Source organism: Camelus ferus, chromosome 17 (assembly GCF_009834535.1).
Source record: "Camelus ferus isolate YT-003-E chromosome 17, BCGSAC_Cfer_1.0, whole genome shotgun sequence".
In the NCBI taxonomy this organism is placed as follows: domain Eukaryota; kingdom Metazoa; phylum Chordata; class Mammalia; order Artiodactyla; family Camelidae; genus Camelus; species Camelus ferus.
The window spans coordinates 10479347-10506063 of record NC_045712.1 but is presented as its reverse complement, the minus strand read 5'-3'; the positions used below and the strand labels follow the sequence as shown (position 1 = coordinate 10506063).

The following is a 26717-nucleotide window of genomic DNA, read 5'->3' as shown; positions in this document are numbered from 1 at the left end:
GTTGGGCACTGTGGGGGACAAGGTCCCCATGCCGGGTCGTTTGTATCTAACACCCAACCTGGAGATGGATATGAGCGAGTCTTTCACAGACGGAGAAACAGAGGCTGTGAGAGAGGTTAAATGGTTTGCCCAGAGCCACACACACACCCACACACCCCAAGCAGCAAGGTGGAAGAGACCCTCAGAAGAGGATCCCCTAATACAGAGCATGTCTCCAACATAGCAGAATCCTCAAAACTATTTGTTGAATAGAGATTTGAAAGTCTTCTCTGTCCTGAAGACCACCACCCACAGCTTATAAATAAACCAGAGAACCAATAAACAGGCGGGACACAGAAATACAAGTTCACCTGTAACCTTGGGGTAGCAGGTAAGGGGGCAGGGAGGGAAGGTGGCTTAATTTATACCAATGTGTCAGAAAAATAAATGCCACAAACCTTCAGAGGGATGGTCTATGTATGTTTGGATGTACATGTCAGCAGATGGGGTGGCTCTGGCTCAAAACCCTTATGAGCAGTAATATGTTTCTCCCCTACACGCAGCGCTCTAGCGCCCAGCACATCAGCCCAAGCGCTGTGGAATCATTTCAATTCTCCGCACCTCACCTCCGAGACATCACTCCCCTCCCGTAAGCTCCCCTGGATCAATGTCTCATCCGCTACGTTCGAGCGAATCACTGATCCTTCTCCTTCATTCTTCTAGTCCAGGCTCACAGAATATTTCCCGCACCTTTATTCCATTATTGCCATTCTATTATTTCCCCCGTTGTCTGTTTCCCACCTCCCAAGACATTAAAGAGAAGCCCACCCTTAAAGGGCATTACGAGCCAATTTCCTTTTCTTCACCTGCCAGGGTCCCTTTAATCATGAAACATCAAGAAAGACCTGCCAACCAAAATCCCTCTTCCACTCTTAGCAGTCCCATCGAATCAAATCTGGGCCTTTTTATTTGCCTGCTGCAGAATAGTTCATCAAAAGAAAGGGGAGAAGAGGTGCTATAATTAAAAGACCACAGCAGCTCAAGGACGCAGCCAAGATGTTAGATGCCTGATTTAACTACTGGCCACTAATTAAATGCAAGACAGTGGTATTAATGCAAAATGGGATGAGCAACACTACACTGGTTTTTTTTTTTTCCTTCTGCACAGTGGACACCCCTGATTTCCCCCACCCCCATCCGGCTGCATTTTCAGAGTGTTTGGGGCCAGATGAGCAAGCAAGCAGGACGCCGTTAATCAGCCCTTGCTCCTCCGTGTGTGCCGCTGCATTCAGAGAGAATTCGGAACAACGGCTTCAGCTCAAAACCAGAGGACCAAGGTGCTGCTGGCTTCCGTTCAAGTGCTCTTGGATTCATGGCTGTTCTTTCAAACCCCAAGAGCTCACACTCATTCCTTCTTCTGTTAGAGCCTGAAGATGGGAAAGCCCCAAGAATGCCCTCTCTGGGCTTCAGGAAACCACTAGAGATTAACAGAGTCGAAGGAAAAGACCCCAGGCTCTCTGACATTTCCCTCTGGGTGGCTCTCACTTTGGGGGTTTGAGGTTACTTACTCGGGTTCCTAATGCGAGCTGGCTGCCGGGAGAGCCATGATCGCAGGCAGTGGGGGAGGGAAGCTCGCCCCCAAATATCCCCCCAGGCAGGTCTTGGGGTTATTACGGAATTGTCTGTCCTAGAGAAGTGAACATGGGAAGACTGTCAGCTGCCGGGTCAGTTGGTCCAACAGCCCTAATGACAGAATAACAACCAGCAACATAAGTAATCAGAAACACAACGGGCTTGTCTCTAATGAAAACTTCCTGTGTGTCAGACACTGTGCTGTGAGCAGTACAGGCATGTCTCACCCAGTTCTCACCCAATGTTCCCTCTGTGTAGTGGATGAGGACACCTGGAAGGGCTCACAGTCATTTGCCCAGGGTTGCACAGATAAGGCTGAAGCCAAGATTTAAAGCCTGGCAAGTGACACCAGAGCCCAGTTTTCCAAAGGCCACCCAGTTCTGCCCCTTCCCAACCTGGTGGAGGGCGCGGGGGAGGCAGCCCTGCCAGATGGGACGGCAGAGAGCCCGGGAAGAGGGGTAAAGGTGTGCTGGAAGGGCAGGGAAAGGCCGACAGAGATGCAGCTTGTTTTATTTAGCAGAAGAATTCAAAGCACAGCCTTTGGAACCACACCTCCTGGGTTCAAACTCCAGCTCCAACTGTGTGCTGCTGGGGGTCCGTTTTCAGTGCTGCTCCTCGCTCACCCTCTCTCAGGCACGGGGTCCTACACAGCGGTAACCATCTGGAGAAATCAGGGTCATTCATCTGAATGTTTGAAAGACACTGTCAGCGAGAGACAGAGAGAGATGGAAAAACAAAGACAGAAAGAAATGCAAGCTCTGTAAGTTACTAGCCGGTGACCCTGGCCAAATGGCTTCATCACTCTGTTCCTCGGTTTCCTCATCTGGGAAATGAAGACAATAAGTCTGCTCACCCCAGTTAGAAGGGCTGATATGGTCAGCAGCTTCGGAATAGTGTTTGGCACAGGATATGTGCTATATAGGTGTTAACTGGGCTTTATTTTTATTTAACAATTCCGGCAAGACATAGTCCTGGCTTAAGCGCCCAGTGTGAAAAACACAAGGCTATGGAACAGAAGGTGTATGTCAACCAAAAACACGTGTAAGACTGTTCACAGCAGCCGAATGCACAGTGTCCAAAACGCAGAGGACCCCCAAATGCTCAACACTAGAAGGATGAGGAGAGTGGCTCATCAACACAATGAAACAATACACAGCAACAAAGAAGAATTACCAGCTGACCAAAAAACTCAGACAGGAAAGACTACATACTGTATGTTTCCATTTATATGAAGCTACGGAAGAGGGAAAAATTAAACTCTGTTGGCAGAGGTGGACTAGTAGTCATTTAAGAGGGGTAGGTATGACCAGGAGAAGGTGCAAGGGACCTACCCGCATGCTGGACATTCTGCATTCTCTTTAAAAAGTGGTTTCCAGAGTGTGCACGTGTCTGGCAGGGCCATTCAAGATGGCTGCACTCTGGCTCCCTGTCCATCCCCCTGATCGGCCAGTCCCTGCTTCACTTGCATGACTATCCAATCCTCTTAACTACAGGGCATCATCAGTAACTGCCTACATGCTCGCCCCCTGCCCCAGCTCCTGGTTTCCCTGGTAACCGATGGGCCATCTGACGTCAATTCCGCCCCCCTCATAAATGGTAGCCTCCTTCTCCCCTGAGTAGTGAAGGTCACCGCCATGTCCTGCTTGCCCTGTGTGTCAATGGTGGGCTGTTGCTCCAGGAACTTTTGCTTAAGCTCCCCCGTCCAGTTCACCAATGATGTCTCCGTGGCTGTCTCCGGGCTCCTCCTTCAGTCTAGAGGCTGGGCAACTAGGAGGCCTGCAGGTCTGCGGGGTGCAGCCCAACAGTACTTACGTGCAAAGTCTCTGAGCTCTAATGGTTAAGATTTGGGTACTTTAATAAAACTCACACCTCAATTTTTAAAAGTTAACAAAAAGCACTGAGTCAGTATGGTACATGATGTGATTTTTATGGACAAAGTTGTTTTTACCCATTGTAGTAATTAATATTTAAGCACTGATACATTTAGCTTATATTTCATTAATCAGCGCATCACACTGAATATTTCATAAATATTATTACTTAAGAAGAGACTAAATATATCTGTTTCAATAAAAATAGGGGAAAATATGGTTTAAAAAAAACAACTTGAAGGCAGTGTACGAATGCCTAAAATTTGGAAATCACTGGCCCCTACAGCAGCACACACCTTAGCTGTGGAGGAAAGTCAAAGGGGTCTTTATTCTAGTCCGGAGCCGGAAAAGCTACACCCAAAGACCAAACCCAGCCCACTACCTGTTTTACTACAACCTGGGAACTAAGAATGGTTTTTACATTTTTAAATGGTTGAAGGAAATCAAAAGGGTACTGTTTCTTGATACGAGAAAATTCTATGAAATTCAAATTTCAGTGCTCATAAACAGGATGTTATTGGCACACAGCCTTGCTCACTCACTGGCATCTCATCTCTGGCTCTGTTCCTGCTACAACAGTAGAGACTAAAATATTTACTATGTGGCCATTTGCAGAAAAAGTGCGCTGATCCTGGCTCTAGTAAGATCATTTCCATCTTTGCCACTGATGCTGCCCATAAAGTTACCTACTCTTCTCGTGTTTCCTCCCTTAGAAGCTGTCCTTGAATACCCACCACGATGAAGCTCCTTGGCTCCAAATTCTGACTTTATAAAGCCCACAGCGCGTGTCTAAGCTCTGAGCTCTGAGCCAGTAACGACTCCAGCGTCATCAGAAGACCATGGGAAGATCCCAGACATAAAGACAACACCGTCTCAAACCATCAACAGCACATATTATGAGTAATTTCTCGCATCTATCCGGAACAGACGGTACAATTGGTCCATTTTTTCCTGGAGTGTTTACTCTGCCCTTAAAAACCAACCAACTGTAGAGTCTTTTTTATATTTTCTTTTCAAGTCATTAGTGTACCTTTAAAGTATAAACATTTAGGGCTGTTGTTGGAAAGGTACCAGTAGAAAAATAGTGGAGGTGCTAATTAGCTGATTAGAAAGTTTGACTGCCAAAGGGCGAGGGAAGATGAATCTTTCCACCTCTGAACTTTCAACAAGTTTATTTCCTCTACGTGGACTATCCTTCCTCCTCCCTCCACTGTAGTGCAATCTCCCCTGTGACACTGAAGGCACACTGAATATGAAATCCACATTAGAATAAGAATCACACCCAGCCTGCCACCTTATGCAAAACAGGCACTTGAGAAATACACGGAGGAAGGAAGAAACTTACAAGAGGATGTTCTATTCTCATCCAATAAATATTGAATTGCTCAAGATATGCTGAATATCTACTCATCTCCTTAGATTTTAAGTGGCTACTCCTCTATCTGTGAAGCAGTAACTATTTTTGACAGACAAGTTCAAAATCTACCAGGGTGAATGTGTACTTTTGGAAATAGGGTAAATACCTTGCAATTGTGAGAAATCTTTCTCAGAGAAAGTTGTTTAAGAAAAGGTGTGAGATTCCTACAGACTCTGTCTAATGTTAATCATTTATGAAATACTGTAGTTCAGCAAATGGAGTCATTTCAGGCAGTAAATATACATTTCCTGTCAAAACACATCCAACAGAGAAGACTGCAATTTATTTGAGAATGAGTTGTAACTAACTTCAGTCCTGGCAATTGGCAGAACTCTCTCATGGCTTTTAACAGCCTTGGCTGTTTTCTTCACTTCTTGCCCCCAAACCATAGGGTATCCTATTTAACTCTCCCTAGAAATGGCTCTCAGGGTCTATATGTGGAGCATCCCTTCCTCCCATTCCAAATCTGTTGTATAGTGTAGCCTTCCCATCAATCACGTTTTCCAGAACCCAATCTATGTCTACACATAACTTGAAAGGGCATTCTGGATTGACAGACTATGAAGCCTTCTAATGCATTATGAACTCATTAAGGGTAGTTCTAACCTTACCTGTCACTGCATTATGCCTGTATCATTTCATCTCACTGCATGAAACAACGGCATAAAATATAAAGGCTTACTCTTTTACAAAAATTAAGTCCAATGGTAGGCAGGCCAAGGCAGGTAGGTATCTCAGCTCCACACATCATTAGCATCTCAAGTTACTTCCATTTTTCTCTTCTACCCTCTGCCTTTCATTCTCCAGGTCACCTCATAGTCCAAGGTGGCTGCTGGAACACCAACTATTACATCACGTTCCAGGATTTAAGAGATCCAGAAAGAGCATGACTCTCAATTTTAGTAAGACTGCCCAGAAATACCACTCAACACGTCTACGTTTATCTCAGACGGCCAGAGAGGCTGTAAAACGCAGTCCTGATTCTGTGCAACACATGCATGGCTAGAAATCAGGATTCCATTGTGAAGGAAGCAGGGGAGGTGTAGGCAACCAGCCTCTCTTCCACAACCCTGCATTGCACATGTCCACTTTGTATGGATGACCATCAACAATTAAATAAATGAAAGAAAAGCAGATCCTCCAACATGGTGCCGGCATCACCTCGGGGAACCTCCCAGAAGACTACATTCCCACATCCTGGAAGGCAACAATCCCCACTGCATGTATTTCTTCTCAGATTGGATATTTCTTCTCAGGTTGCTCAGTATTGCATCCTTCCTTATCATGGTAACATAATAACAGATTTCCAACGTAAATAATACCTCTACTGCCCTTATTGAGAGACTAAGATGTTCTATGGCTTAAATGCTTAGGTTTTAGCTTCTGTGGAATTTATTGATAAAACCAGGGGTGTTTCTGTCTCATTCAACCCACAAACAGAATCAAAGCCTTCTACCCCTGTGTGTCAGTGTGGGAAAGACTAGCAGTTCAGAGAAACAATGGCATTCACCTAGGACAGCATGAGAAGGCAGAAGCCCAGACTCTGAATTCAGCACCTCTGACGTTTCACTTTAATGCCCAGCCCTGTGGAAGATCACTATGACTTGGCAGAAGGAACGTGGCTTCTGGCAGAACTTGAGGAATAAGGACAATGGGTCTTGACACACTGAGCTGCAGTTTTCAAAGGATTTCCACATAGTTGTCAGCAATTGGAAACTCCCACCAATGCTTTTATAGAGGGCAGACTGCTGTTGCTCCGAGTGGGAAAGAGACATCAGTCCTCGAGGTAACATTTGAGACTTAAAGGATGAGAAGGAGCCCACCAGAATAAGGCAAAAAAAAAAAAAAAAAAAAAAAAGGAGATGTACACTCCAAGGCAAGGAGTGTCAAGTATGGAGCCACTGAAGAAGGACAGAGTTTAGTGTATCCTAGGGAAAAAGATGAGTGGCCAGTGTGGTTACAGGAAAGTAAGCAAGGGAGCAGGTCTCAGGTGACATCAGACAGAAAATCAAGACGCTGGCCACCATCATGTTTGACTCTCCTTCTAATATAACTTCTGCTTTTCCTACAACCACATGCATTTTCAACGTGATTATCTTACTTATCATCTGGCTGTCTCTGGCATCCCCATTCAACCTACTTCGAAAACTGTCTTTCTAGAGAAGAAAGAGAAGGTATTGTTTCAATGGCAAAGTATGCCCAATTTTTAAATACACACAAAATTCTAGAATTGTAAGACACCATTTGCTTTAAAGGCAGGTTTTCCATAAACTTCCTTTAACCTCAATCTGTGTGTTTTTAAAAATAAGAGGTACACAAAAATGCACAGCGCCCTGCTTCTTATTTATCAAGAGTAAATGTTCAAATATCCCTCGGCAAGAACAGAATTCTCAATCCCTGTGAGAGTATTTACACCTAGTGGGCTCTCAGCTTCACTGGCTCCTTTGGCCTGTGACTTGCAAGGTCCACTGCTTCCAACCAGTTAGTGGAAAAGGAAAAAAAAATTTTTTTTTTTAAATATCTTGGCATTCATCAGCCGACATTTTCAAGGGCAAGAGAACTGCAGGGCCCAAGGAGCTGTCTGAGGTGCTTAAGGTTAATGGCTGTATTTACATAGCCATCAATTCACTTTACAAAGAACTGCCCCGTAGAAATGCGCAGCTCCCACCAGGCAGCCCAGCCAGGCAGCGTAGACAGGAGTCTCTAAACGAGGGAAGAAAACGTCTGAGACGTCTTAACAACAGCACCCTGTTTTCAATCCATTATTCACCTCTTTATTTTCACTTAAAAGGAACGAGCCTCTTACGGAACAAAACAGACTATGCCTCCATCTCTGCACGAGTCACTTTCTAAAACATTTTGAGACAAAAGTAAATAGTAGCTGTACTCTTAAGATGATGCGGACCTCCCACCTGCTCTGTCCAAAATGAGAGCCGCTGAACACATGTGGCTATTTTGATGTAAAGCTAAATTAATTAAAATTAAATAAAATTTAAAATTCCAATTCTTGGTCACGCTAGCTAGACTTCAGGTGCCCAACAGTCACGTGAGCCTTAGTGGCTGTGACCGCAGACAGCAGGGGTTTTAGAACAGTTCCCTCATCACAGAAAGTTCTACTGGAAATCATAAGACTGTTCATCTATAATGTCCAGGGCCCGACCTGTTCTGGAGTTTCTAGATCTTAATTCCCAGAGAACATAACAATGAAAGACTTTCTGCAGTCCCCACATTTTCCAGACATATTCTCAAGCAACTTGAGGCTGGAAAACGTACCCTCTGACCTGGCGATTCCATTTCTACTCCAGAAAAACACGCGCACATGGCTACAAACAGATATGTAATTATGAGAGGGCTTTCAACAGTAAACACTGGGTCTCAGTGTCGGGTATGAATCTGTTAATGTTCTCATCATACTTTCTGTAATAAAAAAAAAAATGGGAAAACAATATGCCCATCTGTAGGGGAACCACTCATTAAAATGTGGTGCATTCACAATGGAATGTTAATGGCAGTTAAAGAAATGGACAAGGCAATGGTAGGCAAGCAATGTAAATTACTGAACCAGATGGACCATATGATCCTCTTTAAGGGGAAACAATACACACACAATGTATGTTTAGTAAACATACAAAAGTTAAAAGACATAAACAGAAGAGGTTAATATATTTTGACATTTCCTCGTTACACTTTTTAAATAAAGTTAAAGGCCAGATAGGCTTCCTACTTCTGATGCTCTGTGAGCGTTAACACATCAACCTCAAATGGTTAGACAGAGTGTACCAGGACATCATCAGTCCATTCTGTCTCTTCACATTTGGATATCTTTGAGACAGAATGCATATTAAACATCTTAAATATGTGCAGAAAAATATAAGCCCAATTCTTAATAGAGTTTGGGGAGGTAGGGAGAGAAATGGGCTAGAGAGAGAGTGATCTGTAAATACTTTTTATGTCACTCTAATTTTATTTTTACTTTTTCAGAACTTGTGTTTCCAGCAGAGCTTCCATAAAGTCGCTGTGACCCTGTATTTTGACAGGTGTTGTCCTTGTCCAGATGATGCAATGCTAGCAGGTGTAATAACACTGACCAGCCATTGCCCAGCAGCAGAGAATGTGGTCTACATGCACCAGACTCTATAGTAAATCAAATGTCATGTTTTTTTTTTTCCATAAGTGGATATTTGTTCTTAAAAAAAAAAATCAGGCAATTTTGTTATTTGGATGCTTCCGCTGTCTTCCATGTAAGCTATCTTCTGCCGTGCCCTCACCTGCCATTCAGCTGGGAAGCCTCATCTTCCAACTGTCCAGAGCTGAGTGCTGGAGGGGACAAAGGGTAGAGTGACAGGCTGCCAGGGAGGAGAGCAGCAGCATCGTGACAGTTGGGCAGAGATGACCAAAGTAAAAACCTACCGAAAGGACAACAGTGACAGATGGATCCCCAGAAAATATTGGTACAAAACTAGTCATACGCAACCCACCACGGGGTTCCAGCAAGCACTGCAGCTCCACAAACCAGCTATGTAATTGAAACACAGCTCTGGAGACAGAGGAGGTTAAAAGCCTCTGACCCCGCCCATCCACTCCTCTTGGTTGATTTCAGTTCTACCCTTCCCGCAGCCTGTCTCTGAAAAATCTCACAAAGCCCCAATTTTTAAAATGAGCACAGAGTTTTTAAAAAACCAAACTCTTTACATTTGTCTTTTATTCAAACTTCAAACCGAAGAGACTTCAGTTTGCAAATTTCACTTTTTTTTTTTTTTAACAGTGCCAAAGTCAAATCCACTGCAAGCTTTTCATTTAAGCCAACACAGGAGATAATTCATTCCTCCAAGAGGCAGGAGAACACAAGACAGGCATCTATGCGAAAACTTTCCATACCCCCTCAAGTCCTATAACTCTGTCTACAACTCCATCTTCTGCTTCTGACTAAATCTTCAGTTATTCCCAGAATGGATGAAATCTTAAATCCACATCAGCTTTTAACATCTGCTGAGTCTTAACAATACAGAAACCAAAAGGAAATTCTTGTGTGTCACCTGCCAACAGGATTACAATTTAAAGCAGACTCGAAAATATATGGACACAGGAGCCACCACATTTTTTTCCCCTAGTCAATACAGACATCAGCCAGATGACAGAAGTAGGCAGCAGGCTGGTTACGTGCCAAGTGCAGCAAAACTTCCTCAACATCCACTCAAACAACGGTTCGATTCTTAGTTTAAAAGCCCTCAACTACAGAAAATGCATCTTATGCTCTAAAAGAAACTGTGGGACAAAATCAACACCAGTTTCTCATCCATTAACACTGATCCAACCAACAGCAGCTGATTTGTATATTTGGCTCAGGGATTTTAAATCCGGGTCCGGAATCATTCTATGTAGTCGAGCTTATCAACGTATTACAAAACGAGAAACCCACCACACCTCACCGACACCGGCTTGTCTTACGAATACCTTCGTATTAAGAAATTTTAACTCTGAAAGATGAACTGTAAAAAGAAGTGTCGAGCCGAGCATGGTCTGAGGCTTGGTAGCAGCAGGGCTCTGTGGGAGCTTGTCAGAAATGCGTATCCTTGGGCTCGACCCCACACTTCCAGAGCCAGAAGCTCTTAGCGGTGGTGAGGCCTGGGAATTTGTGTTTTAACAAAGCCCCCCCCAGGTGATTCTTGGGCACTGGTCTAAGTGATAATATTAAGAATTGCAATGACATTAGAACTGGGGGACAAGCATACCATCATGATTGATAATATGAAATAATTTTTTTTAATCCAGAGATTGCAGAGGATAAAAGAAACTGCCATCAGCATGAATCCTGTGATCACTGCCCCTCGTCACTCACCTCTAAGGAAATGAAGGCAGTGAAACTCATATACGGATGCAGTCGACTGCTTATAAGTTCATGTCTATTTGTGCTGTGGTTCAGAAACATTTGCACATCACACTGGAATCTGAGTTTACACTTGGGGATCCTGAGTCTTGTAAATATGAAGAGAGTCAATTCGGAATCAAAATGTCTTGAAGAAAGAAGAGTTTTCGAGGAATCTTTCCAGTCCTTTTTCTCAGGGTGATCTTAACATTCAGACTTGAGGAGTATTTTTCCTTCCTGATTAGTACCTCCAGAGGACGACGAGTGTACTTTGGTCATGCCTACGTCAGGACAAGCAGACTCCCCACTCCTACCAGGAATGCTGGAGCTCGCTGCTCCGTCATGGAAGGGTGACCGACATGGTGGACCAGTATCAGTGGCAGAGCTGCCCATACTCTCTGCCCACTCTATTCCCCTACAAAGAACATGGGGCTCAGTGCTCCACACATGGCCATTTTCCTTTTGCACAACACAAAAGCCCTGCAAATGAACTACAGACATCTGACTCAGGATCCCAGGAGGATGCCCCCACCTCCCACCTAGATAAAGGCTTATTTCTAGGCCTTTAGAATCAAATTAGAACATCCCGTCAGATACCTATTTATGAGACGTTAATCTCGAGTATATTTAAATGTCTTCACATCTTGCTTCGGCTCATCACCTCAAACAGAGCTGCTTCCACTGTGAAATCACAATAATGAATAAACAGGGGGTGCTTTAAAGGACTCTGGAACCACAAAAATGATCAATTATTAATTCTCTAAAGTGGACTAAACATGCTTCCTTTTGCAACACCTCCATTAAGCTGTGTTTTGGGAGGGGGCAAAAAGCCCATGTCATCTGTTCACTGTCTCCGTAAAGTAAAAACACAGTCATCGCTCAGCTCTTCCTAAGGCTTATCTTGGTCACGATTATTTCCTTGTACTGTCTTAACCCGCCACCATCTGCACCGCCAGCTCTAATGACAAACAAAATTGGCATGGCATTTTTAAAAAACAGGGGCTTCATGGTTATTAATCTCCAGAGGACTTGAGGCACACTAATATTAACAGCCAAAATGACCACACTGTATATTTTTTGGCCTCGTATTATTTTGACATGAAACCAATTTCTCAATGAGTGTTTGACCCACATCTCAAACTCCTCAGCGTGGCAGAATGAGGACATTCAGAACTTGTCTTGGAATAAACACGTTGATTACTTATCTCTTACCTCCCACCATATGTGGGCCACACACAGAAGGAGTTCACTCAGTCTTTCCTGACATGAACGAAAGGAAGCTCTAGTAAGAGGTCCGGCTTTACAGCACGGGTTCAAATCATGGCCCTTTCACAAGCTACCTGCGTGGCTTCATGCCAACGTGCCTTACTTTTCTCATGCACAGAATGGAAATGACGACTGTAGCTACCTTGCAAGGTTTGGGGGAGGATTAAATGAGACAGTGCCTAAGAATGCTCAGTGTGGTAAAATGATACAGCCTCTATGGAAAACAGTATGGTGGGTCCTCAAGAAATTAAAAACAGAATTACCATATGACCTAGGCATCCCAGTTGAGTATTTACCCAATATAATTGGAAGCAGAGCCTCAAACAGATATTTCTCCACCCATGTGCCCAGCACCATTATTCGCAATAGCCAAGAGGTGGAAGCTACCCAAGTGTCCATGGATGGAGGAAGGGATAAATCAAATGTGGTCTATGTGTACAATGGAATATTATCCAAATGTAAAAAGGAAGGAAATTCTGGCAGACGCTGCAACATGGATGAACCCTGAAGACATCTCACTAACTGAAATGAGTCAGTCATAAAAGGACAAATACTGGATGATTCCAGAGCAGTGAAATTTGCAGAGACAGAAAGCAGAACGGGAATTCCCAGGGGCTGGAGTGAGGGGAATGGTGACTTCTTGTTTAACGGGGACAAAGTTTCAGTTTTCCGAGACGAAAAGAGTTCTGTGGATGGATGGCGGTGATGGTTGCATGGCAATGTGAATGGACTGAATCCCACCGAACTGTATACTTAAAAATGCTTAAGTAGGTAAATTTTATGTTATTTGTATTTTACCACAATTTTTGTAGATGTTTAGTGCAGTAGCCAGCAACATCCTTATTCAACAGATAATAGCTATTCTTGCTATTTTAATTTTTTTGAAAGGTCAACAAAGCAAGTACTTAAACATTCGCTAAAGTAAAAATGGCAAATACCAACAGAAAATTCTAGTGAAAGAGACATTTGCTGTCTAATGTCCAAGTCCATTTAAATGTCTCCTTGCCCACCTCCGCTCACTCCTACCCCTATGTGGCCTTTTGGGGATGTTTAAATGTTAACCACTTAGTTCCCCAAATCTCCTCAGCTGCCCATCAGCCCCTAGACTCTGAGGTGGGTGGAAGTTCAGCACACACGGAGAATGAGACTGGTACCAAGGGAGACTCACAGCCATCCCCCGGTCTGCCTAATGGAACTCCGTGCTCCTGAGCTGACCTGACGGTCTGCAAAGAACAGGACAGAGCACACAGAGGTTGGGAGTTGTATCCTGGGAAGACTGGGCCCATGGTAACCAATTTTATGGCTCTTTTGATTTGTGTCGGTAGATGTGTGTGTATGTGCTTGTGCGTGAAGGAATTAATCCAAAAATATAGATGAAGAAAGCTGTGTGTCTCTGATGTCAAGCCGGGTTGCATAACCAGTTCTGAAAGCAGAGAAAAGGTAACAGATGTTTACATTACAATCTGGCTGCTTCTGGAAGAGCTGTCAAGTGATTTAAATAGTATCGGAGATGGCAAGCTCGCGGGGCCCCAGTGATTTGCTGCCCCCACTGATACATGCAGAAAATTCACCCCAGTAATACTTTCTTGGGACTGCCTCAACGAAACACTTCTTCATATAAAATATTTTTGGCTTTCAAGCTATTTAAAATCTTAAACTGTACACCAATTTTTTTAAAAAAAGGTAGAACTCAAGGACTTATTTTCATCCTGATTTTATGAAACTTGCTGTCTTTGGCAAAGAGGGATGCATTAAGGTGAATTTTTAAATAGAATAACATACAGCCGTGAAAAAGAATGACATGTAGGTCTTTTTGCTGATTCAGCGTCTTTCCTAGAACGGCTTCAGAGTGGATCTGAGTCTAAAATGAATGCACAAACCATGGTCACTGCAGAGGTGGTCTCCACACTCTGGGAGGTTCACCTGACCCCATGGATGTCCACCTCCTGCCCCAGCTGTGAGTTCACCAAAGGCCCTCCACTAGCCCTTTGCTGAGGAAATAAGACAAGACACAGATTATATGATGTATGAACCCATTTACCTAAAACAATTTTGTCTAAAATGTCTGCATGTGGATAAAAGCAGAGGGAGGGAGTTGGAAATACATTTCTGAAATATGAAGAGGAATCATCTCAGTGGCAGAATTGGGTTCATTTTTCTTTCCTTTCTGTACACGTCTATACTATTTAAATATGCTACCCCAAAAAGGTATTATCTTCATAAATTTATTAAAAGGAAAAAGAGAGAGAGAAAGAACTCTGCAAAACAGCAGGCTAGAGTGATTAAAAGAATCCTAGCTGATGCATTTAGTGACCTGGGTCCCCTGCCAGAAATGAGGACCTGGGGACACTGAATAAGTCCTTTCAGGACTCTGGACCCAAAAAGTTGCACGAGAGAAGGGTTTCTCAACCTCAACACTGCTGACATTTTGGGCGAGAGAGTTCTTGGTTGCAGCAGCTGTGCATTATAGGATGCGAAGTAGCTTTCCTGGCCTCTGTTCACTAAAGACCCATCTAATGGCTCCAGACCCAGCAAAAATGATTCCAGACGTGGCCAAATGTCCCCTGGGGAACAAAACTGCCCCCTATTGAGAACCGCTGCTCTAGATGGTCTCAAAAGTTTCTTCCTGGCTGGAAATCTTTGATTATTTAGGAACTGTACCTAAAGTCTGAGATTTTAGGCCAATGATTCACAAGGAAGTACCTTTGTTATAGCAAGGACACATCAATATTTTAATGATTCACTAAGCACAGGATGATATGAAAATGAATAAAATAAAGACATAAAACCAAGAATTTTCAGAGAAAACTTTAGCACACATGGCATAGATGTAAAACCTAAGACAATTCAAGCAGACACAGTGGTCGTTAAAAAACTTGTAATAATAGTAGCTCAAGCTTTTGACAATTCCACTTTCAGTTAAGACAGTTGAAATGCTGCAGAAATGTTCAGCTGCTTTCTAGTTTGGAATGAACTTAACAGCACTAACAAAACCGGCACAGATTATTTTTCTGCAATGTCATATTTTTATTTAGAAAGAATCCTAGTGTTTTCTCTTTACAGGAAACACAAAGACATCTTCACATCTTTCTAAAAGGGATATTTTACTCTTCTGCACTAGCAATACTACGAACAATCTCATAAAAGGAGACAAATTATCCATGTCTCTACTATCTTTCTAAATACAGCATCTTTGTTTTATTTGCCACTTTATTAACAAGAACTCCCTAATATCTGACACTATCGTATCTCTGAATTAAAATTATTTGTGCTCATGCTAATGACTTGCTCCTGCAAGATCCTGACATCTTCTGGATTAAAAAGAATGACAAAACAGCCTCAATGCAGTTTTAAATTCATGACTCTTTGAAACTCAGTAGTTCCTCCATTTGGAGAAAGCCATTTGTTAACCCTATACCTGGTACATACTAAGTGTTCAACAAAGGTAGGACACTGTTGTCATTACTTATAACCATGCCAGAAAAATGGAGTTTTATTCCAAATTATTGATTTGATTTTGTAGCAACTAGAAAACACAAAGTATGAACGAAGAGATTGCAATAAATTAATATTCTGAGTTCTCAGACCTTAAATCATGCCTCAGCACCATTTTAACATCTCTATCTTTCCAGGTGCTCTATTTGGTCCAGGCTGAGTCACCCTAACCAGTTCTCATCCACCACCACCTTCCAGTTAAATGTCTCTCTTATAATGGCAGATGCTGTGACAGCTACCAGGAAGTCACAGAAGCTACCGGTGCACCCAGTTATCAAGTCCTTGAGCCAGGTTCAACCAGCGTAATGTTCCAACTAACTGAGCCTTGACGATGGAAGGAGTGGATGTAGTTCCCCTCTTCGGAGACAGCTGAGATGGGAGTCCTCGCACATCACAAGAGCCATTCCCTGAAGGTCTTTACTGGAAAGGGCGCCGGGCTAGGAGTAAGGGCCCAGGAATTCTAAGCCCAGTGCTTTTTTACCATAGTGGATGCAAGTCATCACACCTCCTAAACTTGATCTTCTGGAAAGCTGAACTCTGAGGTACCTTCCTGATTTAAAATTCTAAGAGTCTTTGAATCTGTCCTTAAACCACATTGCACAACTAAACTTAGGTTCAAAAAAAAAAAAAAAGCCCTCTTAATTGACTATGGAGGAACATGAATTTAACTTGAATGGCCACAGATATTTTTCAACAGATATTAAATAGATGGGAAGCCAACGATCACTCTACCTTGACAGAGCTGGGTTGTCAGCGTTCACAAACTGACTGGGCTATTATTATAAAACCCAACTCCAAGTGCCCACTCAAGCCTATGTCTCTAAGTAAGGGCTGCCTTGGAAGGATGGGAGCTTTTTCTAATAATGTTTTCAAAGCCAATAATTATGAAGTCATTAAGGTAGCCAAGATCATTTCACCAATCCCTTTGTGGACATCTTCCTACTGCCTGTCCCCTACCCTCAATCCTGAATCTTCTTAACAAATTAGGATAAAGTATACTATATGATCTCCCAATCATTTATGATTGGTTTCAGGACCTGTAGTTACATAGTTAATCCTAGCAGATTTGGATCCAACACCTGATGAAATGCACACATGCATGCAAGCAAATAAGTCCATCACCTAGATGCTCCATCTATCTTGAGGACCAAAAACAAACAAACAAAAAAATCAAAAGGCTAGTCCCTTTACTATGGTGTCTCTCCATATCTGTAAAGAAATAGAGCTACAGCACAGGGTGAAAAACTCCCAAACAGGAAAAAAGCATAAGAGGGGAAATGTACTTATGCAAATTATAAAGCAATCTATGAAACTGCAATCTGAGAATTTTATTATTAAGCTAAGCCTCTTAGTATAGAAATCCCCAAAACTCTCCAACTGGGCAGCTAATTGAGAGTTAGGAAGAGCCAAAGGACTTCCGTCGTTTTCTGATTCATCACAGGCAATATAGAAACCCTTGCTGGATATGATAATGTGACTTTTGTCAATGCGTGTTCAAATCAGATAGAGGATTGGCTGGTGATGATGTCACTCCCACGGGTTAATCTCCAGCAAATGCAGTTTTAATATCATATGCACCAACACATCATTTACATAACAAAGTATTATATTAAGTGTACCAATAAATGAGCTGTGTAGATAAAAGCCACTCTTAGAAAAAAGGCTATGTGCCACAGAAAAGGAGGTAGGGGGACAAAGCAAAGGATCTTTTTGTGTGTGCATGTGACTAAAAGGAACTAGGTCATCAAACAATACACATCTCTGAAGAGAGCCAAAAATGAATATTGAAATTCAAGTGACCTAGAACATTCTACTACTAGAAACATGGAAAGGTTGCCTCCAATGAAAAATATTCAGTAATCAAGTAGAGAGATTTGTAGGGTTTGTGTGAGTGTGTTTGGGGGAGAAGTAAAAAAAAAATCGTCATTCAAAAATAAGTGAACTGGCAGCCACTACTTTTCTGGGAAGAGTAACTTTCTTGTCTTCTAACGGGAAGCTGGCCAGGTCAAATCGTGACTTAAACCCTTATAAGAAACTTTAAAGTGTCAAAGGGCAGTTAAGATAATACAGAGAGAAGAGAGCAAAGTTATCCAAAGCAGAACAATGAGGAAGGAAACCTTGAAATCCAGCTTTTGGCTATGAGAATATTGATCAAGAAATGTCCACACAGATAAAGAAAGCTTTTTGCACAAATGAGCTAGGCCAACTCACACGGTCAGTTTGGGAGGACATAAGTCATCATTAGTCATAATGACTCTGAAAACTGCTCTCACACCGCCTTATTAAGATCTTTATTTCCAATCCAAAGGAAGTGTTGGGCTCACACACTAATTTATGACTACAAACTTAGCAGACATACGACTCGCTGTAAAACCCACAGTGAGCTGTTTAAGAATTCTTCAAGTCACATACCTGCTCTCAAATGACTGAGTGGAAAACACAGATTACACTGTGAAATGAAGGTTCTTAAATTATTTTAGCCTTATTATTATTTTTTTTAATCTAAGCCTTGCCTGAACGGGGCTCAGACACACAGACAAATTGCCCCCACCTCACTGCCCCTTAGCAAGTGGTCTCGAGGGGGCCAGCATGATCAGAAAACTAAGCCAGCAACCTGAACAAGTTTGGGTGTCTCGGTCTGCAAGTGGGACCTCCCGGTTGTTGTGGGCAATCCCTAGACCACGGATATTATAGAAAAAACCAGACCAAGGCTTCGAACATGTCCATTTCCACACACCAGGATCGCCTGTCACATCACATCAACCTAGCCCATTTTGAAGGGACGGCCGTTGAAAAGTTAAAGGGGAAAAGAGTACAGGGATACAGATGCTTCGCTAAGAGGGGTGGGGGGCCTTAAACATGGGTAGGTTTCAGCGAGTAACCATGAACTTGTACATATACGTCTTGCTGAGGAGTTGATCCATAGCTTGGCTAAGGCTCTCAGAGGGGTCTGTGGAGCCCCCAAACGTTAAACGATACTGATTCAGGAGGAAAACGCACCAGTGGCACGGTGTCTGGCTTGCACTGCCCTCCTAGGTGCAGGATACCAGGCTTTCCACTTCCCATTCTCCCTGAGAATGAGCTCAAGGCTTAGGGTTAAAGATGCCCTTCCTTCCAGGAGCGGACTGACAGGGCAAAGGAGGCAAAGGGGGATGAAACTGAAAAAGAGAGGAAGAAATGTAAACGCGCAGGTTTGGTGGACGAGTCCGAAGTACCTAATGCGGGAAGAGACGGAACTTCCAGACCCGCTCCAGTTCCCCACTGGCGAGGGAAGCTTTGCGCTGGCAGCTGAGAGATGCGCCCGGCGAACGCCGCGTCCTTCCAGCAAAAGCTCTATGCAAGCACGGGTTCAGGTGTAGGCTAACCTGCTCCCTCCTGCAGGCTCCTGTAAGTATCTCGGCTCAGACCGAAGGGATTAAGCCCCAGGGTTGGCTTCTCCAAAAAAAAAAGAGCGCACCGCGAATTCGCCCTCCCCTTCCTCATACCAACCCATCAAGTGGCTTCTTCCGCGTCCGCGGAGCACCACCAGAATATCCGAATGGCAGACACGGAACCCCGAAGCTGGAAATGGCCACTGTCCCTCCTCCCACACCCCCACTTCGCAGCGCCGCTTTCAACTTCGGGGTGCACCGCAACTACCGCAGAGGAAGTCACCCCGCAAGCCAGAGCGCCAGGATGAGCGGGAATGCCCAGAGCTGAGCCGGTATCAGCCCGAGAGCCATCTGCGGCCCGCGAGACAGAAACTGAGAGGGTCCAAAGCCACCCCAACCCTTTCTTCCTGCCCCCTCCTTTCCCTTTCAACCCTCCTTACTCGACTGAAGCCGGCAGCTAAGTCGGACCTGCGCGTCCAGGACGCGGCACCGATCCCCGCACGCAGGCCAGAGGACACTCACCGTGCCGCCTTCCCGCTGACGCCCCGAAAGAGGCCCTTCACCTCCGCAGGCTCGCTGTGAAAGAAAGCTCCTAACTCTCTCCGAAGACAAGCCCGAAACTGCGGCGGGAGAACCAACGTCTGCGGAAGCAGCGGCGTCGACTCCACTCCTGGAGTCTGACGGCAGCCGCTCACGGGGTTCGCGCGCCCCGTCCAGGGCGGCGCGCAGCGAGCAGTGTGGAGCAGAGCAGGACTGGCGCGCTCACGGGGAGGGGCAGGGCCGCCGCGGGACGCGCTGATTGGCCAGGAGGGCCGCCGGCCCCGCCCCCCCGCGCCCCCCCCCCGGTGGTCCACGTGGGCCCGCCCTCTCCCCCCGCCCCGCACCCTTGCTTCGTTGGTCCCCGCTCTCCCACCGCCGCTGGACTCCCGGTGCCTCTCCCGAGCGCCTCTCTGTGGCCACCGCTCAGCAGGTGTTGGGGAAAGGTCTTTCTGAATAGCTGAGAGCCTCCTTGAGCTCTGCGTCAGGAAGAGGAATTTGGGGTTCGGCTCCCAAATGAAAACAATCCCCACGCGTGGTGGCTCCATACGAGGACCCAAAACAGTTTGCAAACAGGCTTCCTTAGACTGTCTCCCTAAGCGTAGCTCGTGCATAACTAATCCGGTTTCTTATGTAACTTGCTAGCAAGGAAAAGGAGGGAAATCTGCACAGTTATTACCTGAATATTTTCCTATTATAAAAATTATGAAACTATAGCTAAGACTTCGACTAGCACCCCAAACCAAATCCTGTTCCTTCTCCCTTGCCCAAGTGAAGTAACACTAATAATCTGAGACACTTAAATAGTATTCATGTTACAGAGAATCCTCATCTGATCTCCATTTTCTGGACAAGAAAACTGAAGAACAGAGACGTTAAGTAACTTACTGAAGACCACATAGTTAATCAGCGGTAACTGTGTGTAATTTGAACCCTGGAAGTATGATTGCAGAATCCATGTTCTTTGATATTCAAAGTGTAATCCAGAAGAGGCATCCTCTGAGATCTTGTTAAGAATGAAGATTTTTCAGACCTCACCCGGAATCAGAATGTTCATTTTAACAAGAACCCCAGGTGGTTAGTATCTGCATAACGTTTGAGAAGCATTGCCCTATATGCTTCTGCTGCTCACAGTCATTGGCTTCCCTTATCACCTTGTGGTCCTTTTCCTCTGCATTGACATCTTGCCCCGGTTGTACCCAAAATATATTTGCCCGGCTCTGAGGCTATGCTTGAACTACTGCAGGACTCTCCGTCTGTTCCCCATGCCTTTGTCCTACGCACACCTACGTCATGCCATATTACTTGGTGTATCATTTAATCTTTTCAATTCTTTGCTCTTTTCTTCTCCAAGTTGGGGCTCTGCAGCCAAAGACAGTCATATTACCAAGTTATCAGTCTAAGAGGGAATTCAAGCCTCTGAGACAGGGACCTGATGTTTGAGGAGTCCCTCGGCGCTGAGATTCTATGAAGGGCAAGGCAGATCCAAAGAAAAGCTGAAACTACATGCCAGGAGATGCCACAGCTCCTGACAGCATTCATTCATTCACTTGATGAAACAGACAGCATACTCTGTGTCAGGCACTGTCACAGGTGCTGATATATACAGAAGGAACAGAAGTAAACCTAACAGTAAAAATCCCTGCTCCCATAGAGCGTACCTGCTACTGGGGGGAGACAGACAATGACCTTGATTCGTAAGTGAAGTATAGAGTATGGTAGAAGGTGTGTCACAGGGAGAAATAAAGTGCAGGAAGGGTAACCAGCTCCGGGAGGTCGTGACTTTTTTAAAGGTAGTTGTCTTCACTGAGAAGGCAACATTTGAACAAAGACTTGGAAGAGCTGAGGGTGCAAGTCCTTTAGAAGAACTCTGTATCCATTCAGTCACCAAATATTTATTGATTGGGCACTGTGTGTCAAGCAGGCTTCTGGCATCAGTAGGTGTGTTTACTTAAGCCCTACTGTTTTCCAAACGTCCAGGTTTCTCTGGACTGAAGTTTTCGTGTCCTTGTGGGGAAAAAAATGTAAGCAACTTTGAGTGGCTCAAACTACTATTATATTTTCCCATTCTGGATGTTCAGGATTGTAGGGGTTTGTATCCCCAAAATTCATATATTAACATTCTGACCCCCAGTACCTTGAAAGTGTGATCTTATTTAGAGATACGGTATTTACAGAGGTCATCAATTTACAATGAGGTTATTAGGGTGGGCCCTAAACCAATGTGACTAGTGTCCTTATAAAAAGGGGAAATTTGGAGACAGACACAAACAGAAGGAAAACATCATGTGAAGATGAAGACAGAGATCGGGGCAATGCTATATGCCATCCTCTGGGATATGGTGACAAGGCAGATGTGGTACCTGCTGTCCTGACAGTGTACATCATTATGGAGAGAGCTGGACAATAAACAAATCAACAAATACATAAACAAGGTCAATCCAGAGCAGCATGAGTGCTTAAAAGAAATAAGGCTAGGCAATTTAAAGAATAGAGAGATGGGATTAATTTCGACTGGCTGCCCAGGAAAGGTCCCTGGGAGGGGGTGACATTTGAGCCATGACCTCCATGACAAAAGGCCACCCAAGCAAAGATCTAGAAAAATTGTTCCGGGCAAAGATAACAATCGCCCTTGTGAGAAAGCCTCCCTGCCATTCCTTCCATAACACCCTTTCTCTCTTTGCCACCCATTTTGCATCCTTTGAGGTTGCACAAAGTCAGTCAACGTCTTCTTCATTAAAATGGGGTCAAAGGATTAATCTTCTTATGTAAGAACCAGTCAAAGTCATGCCAGCAGGGTTCTGCCCGCACACACGCTCACAAAACATCCCTCGAAGTGCCTCTGTCTTTATAGGTAGTGACATCTTGTGACTTGGGCATTGTGGTTATTTTCCACATTTGTATCACAGCCAGAACACAACCAAGCATGCCCTGGTGCTGAATCAATATGCTGATGACTGACTGAGCCTACGAAGACACATTCCGACTCCTCTAGGCCTGTTTCTAAAATTCTCTTATTGTCAAGTGAAGCTTCAGTTTTAAAATTTTTCCTCTGCTCACCTGCTCTGAAGCTAATTTTTACTTAGGAGACTAGTAGAGTAACAGTGAACGTTAATTGGGGCCTTAAGTGTGGTTCACTCCGCCGAGTGCTTACCAGGGGCTGTTATCCCCAGAACCCTCCAAGGTAAATTCTCTTATTTGTAACATCCATTTCACAGATGAGAAAACTGGGGCTCAAAAAGGGTGAAGTAATAGGCCCAGGGCTGAAATCACTATTAAACAGCAGACTTGGGTCTCGAGCTGGTCTCTTTAAAAACGGTGAGGCTTATGCTAGGGTGGCTGAGCAGAAAGCAAAGGCATTTGTATATTCCTTTGCATTTGTCTTTGAAATTTTCAAAGCAGTGTTTTCTTTCCTTTTCTTTCTTTCTTTTTTTTTTAATTTACCCCAGCATCTCTAGCTTTCAAGTTCACTTTTCTAGCCAGATATTTGCTTTGCTTTCTCTTGCTTCAAACCAGGAACTGCAAGAACTTTGATAAATGAAATGACAAATATACTTTTTGTTTTTAGCCTGTCTGCTTTTCTGTATCCTCTGAGGAAATGTGAGTCAAGCTTCTTAGAGCTCAGCCTACTTTGACATACATCTGTAGCTCACACGCCCAACAGCTCCCCATCACAAAGGAGGTCCCTCCCTTCACTCAACTCATAGGGAACCTCGTGCCCCCTGCCAGACCAAATGATGTGCGTAATGCGTGAGGCCAGCTCTGGTCCTCTTTGCAGGAAAATACTAATAGATTCTCCTGCCCGAGAGTGAACATCTGAAAATGGCTTCATCTGGTCTTTGTGAATTGCTTTCTATTCTCATGGCTTCCTCGCCATCCTGGGCAGCGAGAAAGCCTGGGAACTTGGAGTGGTAAAAAGATGTGAGGTCTCTCTCCTTGGATCCCGGCTTCCCTTCACCTAGCTTAGGAAGTGGGCAGCCATTTTCGCAGTTGAATGACTTCCTGTCTGGGATGGCTTGGTCAGGCTTACTTTAAACTTCTGGAACTGAGACAAGGTGGCTGGCCGCTCACTTTGGGAGTCTCAGGTGGGTTTCTCTATCCTTCCCTTTGCTGACCACAAACTGCTTCAATAATTTATGCTCTGGAAAAGCACAGCACTTCAGGGCAAATTAGCATAAGAAGGATTTATGAAACCACAGTGGGGCATTTTCAGAGCTCACACAAGCAAGTGGGAGCAGGTAGAAATGTGAGCTAGTTTCCAAGTAGGACCAGCCTCAGGTAGAATCATCAAAGAAACAATGCTCCTTTTGTTCCCCTTTCTTCCTCCCATCCCTTCCACCCAACATCTCCCAACAGGAGGTCACACTACCTCCAGCTATGCATAAGACTGCTGCTGTCATCATTAATTCATTCTTGTGTTGGTTCTTTAAATCATATAAAATTTTTGTTTGTCAAAAGACATACTTATACATCCATATTCATAGCAGCATTACGACCACAGCCAAAAGGTAGACGCAATCCAAGTGTCCATGAATGGATAAACCAAATGTGGTATAGACATACTATATAGTATTATGCAGCCTTTAAAAGGAAGGAAATTCTTATACATGCTACAAGGATGAAACTTGAGGACATTATGCTAAGTGAAATAAGCCAGCCCCAAAAGACAAACACTGTATTTTATATGAGGTAACAAGAGTAGCCAAATTTGTATCAACAGAAAGTAGAATGGGGAGGAGGGATGGCAGCTTGGGCGGGGGGAGGTGGAGAGTTAGTATTAAATGGGTACAGAGTTTCAGTTTTGCAAAATGAAAAGCTGGGAGAAGGATGGTGGTGATGGCTGCATAGCAATGCAAATGTCCTTAATGTCACTGAACTCTACGCCCTTAAAAATGGTTCACAGTAAATTTTACTTTATGTGTATTTAACCCACAATTTTTCAAAACTTCAAAACTAATGGAAATTCTTCTAAATCAACCTAAAGTGGAAAATTTTTAAAGCTTAAACTGTGAGATGTGGTTCAATTTGTATCACAGCTTACCAGACATAGACTAGATATACTTTCATGTAAACAGAAGCCTTTTAAAAATTTGTGTGTGTGCTCGACATAGTACTAGGCACTGGAGATGCAGTTGTAAAAGACATTCATAATCTGACCTCAAAAAACTTAACAAAAAATACCATGATGACCTGATAGACTCCTTTATTCAGTTCATACTTTCTTCCTTCAACATGTATTTATTGAGGACCTACTATGTGACCTACTCTGCTACCCACACAGATACGTTGTTGAACAAGATAGACAGACCCACTCCTCACAGGGCTGTCAGCCTAGCAGGAAAGAAAGATAATAAGCAAGAAATTTTTGTTTCTCTAACTCATCTGCTCCATCAAAATTCACTGATTCTCACCTAAACTCTAACAAGTGACCTTATGAAGTCTTCTAATGACATCCAGGTATAAAGCTTGTAACTGTGATCCCTCCCATATTTGTAACATATATGTGCAGTAACTTAAGAGACAATGTATTAATCCAGTTTTTACCCCAAATGTGGTTTGCATCCCAGAGATGGTTTGCAAAATGATTTTAGCTAAAACATAGAAGAATTATTCTAATAGTTGTAACTTATTTCAATGTATACTAGGAAAAAAAGTTAGGTGATAATGTCAAATCGGTGGTTTTGTAGAACTTGCTACTTAGCATTAACTTAAAAGGCGATTCCAGTTGAAGAAAAATATTATAACACTAATTTAGGCACATGGCAAAATTGGGAAAGTAGGCCCAACAAAATCAGCAAGAGAAGTGACATTTGTGAAGACAGAAGTGATTATTGGCAGGAATGCTTGACAGGTGACAGGCTGATGAGAATGATCTTCTGAGGAAATACAGGTTTTATAGTCTCCTTTATATCCCACCACGGGTTCAGCCTGGTTCCATTATTAATGTTCTCCTCCCCTCCTAACTCTGCAACTCTTAGAGGCAGCCACCCCACATCACACTGAGTGAGGACATATGCTAACGATCTCTTCCTTCCCCGTTCACCAACTCAGCTTCCTCCGAAAAAACTCAATCTAGAGAAGGATGGTGGTGAAGAGTGGAGGACAGTCCAGTATCTTTGGTGCTGGGGTTCTGAGAGTGCTGAGTTTGTATCATGCAAATTGATACTGTAGCAAACTAACAGTGGAAAAAGTAATCACACTTCCAGTTCTGTTCATTCTCCCAGACTCCTAGCGCAAAGTTTTGGGCAAAGCAGAAAAAAATGAGTATTGGATTTGATTCCCACTTTTTTTTTTCATCTGCCCTATTTTAATACATGCAACAAAAACCACATGCCAGTTGACTTTTATTTTTGGACTTGAGTTTTTTGCCACTACCCTGAAAGAACACTATTTAGTAAAAGGTCATGAATGTTAAAGTGGGATTTAAAAGGCTTCACTTGGACATCTGACATTTGGAATACCCTTGATCAGGGACTTACCCATCAGGGAAGCCAAATCTATCAGTAGACCTCAAATCCCATGGATTTCAAGAAAGTGCAGGACTAGAAATTTGCCTGCCTGCCAAATATCCCCTTCTGAGGAAGCATGCTAGCCAGAACCCTTGATTGCAAGTAACAGAAACTCAACACAAACTGACATAGGCCAAAAGGGGTAACTGTCTGTTTACATAGCTAAGATGCTCTGGAAGTGTAATTGGATACTGGTACTCACGGGAGGGCATGAATGTACACCTTCCCAATCTCTTGGCTTTTGTGGGGTTTTTTGTGTTTTTGTTTTTTGTTTTTTTTGGGGGGGGGGGCGGGGGTTAGAGTTTTTTGTTTATTTTGTTGTGTTTTTCGCATGGATTGGCCTCATTCTCTCTAACCAAAAGGAGGCTTCTCCAAAAAGGCAGGGAGGAAGTCCTTCAACAGCTCCATGCCTTATTTTTGCCAGACAAATGACCCTAAATGCAACAAGAATTCTTTTTTGGCTTCAAATTAAAGAAATCTGGTTCAGCTTGTTTCACAAGCCCACCCCCGTGCCCAGGTTGGCTGGGCAAAGGAGCTGGTGGTCCCACCATAATCACACAGTTATAAATTCCTCCAAAAGAAGGAGTGTTGGACCACCAAAACTAATGCCCAGGCAGGAGTCTGCCTTACCCAGGGCCCTCACTTGACAACAGCTATTTAGATTAGTTTGAGCTTCTAAACCAAGAACTGTCCATTTATCCAATAATTCTGATCTGTGTGGCCCGCCTGGGAAAATGGCACGGCGCAATCAGACTTTTCCCTGGGAATCTGAAA

The 26717-nt window shown here is 43.8% G+C and overlaps 1 protein-coding gene across 1 annotated transcript in view; it reads right to left on the bottom strand.

Moving 5' to 3' along the window:
• The window catches only part of TAFA4 (TAFA chemokine like family member 4), a 146219-nt gene extending 126570 nt beyond the window's left edge, over positions 1-19649 (bottom strand). The window contains 1 exon segment of the mRNA XM_032458112.1: positions 19420-19649. The gene's annotated coding sequence lies outside the window, so the exon portion shown is untranslated.
• Positions 19650-26717: the final 7068 nt, after the last annotated feature.